Source organism: Penaeus monodon, chromosome 23 (genome assembly GCF_015228065.2).
Source record: "Penaeus monodon isolate SGIC_2016 chromosome 23, NSTDA_Pmon_1, whole genome shotgun sequence".
NCBI classification, from domain to species: domain Eukaryota; kingdom Metazoa; phylum Arthropoda; class Malacostraca; order Decapoda; family Penaeidae; genus Penaeus; species Penaeus monodon.
In genome coordinates, this window is record NC_051408.1 from 41713887 (window position 1) to 41714296 (window position 410).

At 30.2% G+C, this 410-nt stretch overlaps 1 protein-coding gene across 1 annotated transcript in view; it reads right to left on the bottom strand.

Annotated features, from left to right (window-relative positions):
• LOC119588089 (alpha-catulin-like) overlaps positions 1-410 on the bottom strand; it is a gene marked incomplete at both ends in the record, with an annotated part of 86154 nt that overhangs the window by 25500 nt on the left and 60244 nt on the right.

The following is a 410-nucleotide window of genomic DNA, read 5'->3' on the forward strand; positions in this document are numbered from 1 at the left end:
GAACAGTGACCCTTAATTAATCTTTACATTGATTATATATTAACTATTCCAATTGTTTTTTTAATTATCTGATAAAAAATGATTGGATAACTGATTATCATATTATAATTAGACAAAACATCTATGACAATAACTATACATTTTGGGATATATATGTAAACATGACACTTTCTATAGCAATATGATTTAATTCCGTACTTGCAACAATGTCACTGGTGATCTTACACTAAATGCAATGCTGTTATGTGAAATCAAATGAAAACACGAGAGCCTCTGCAAGCAGTGACGTAATCATTTTGCAAATGCAAGCTTGATGTAAATTACCAAAGAACAAGAATAACAGCAACACGACATCACTCCTTCATTCGAATAATTCCGTGCAGAAACAATCAGATGATAAATTTGAGGAT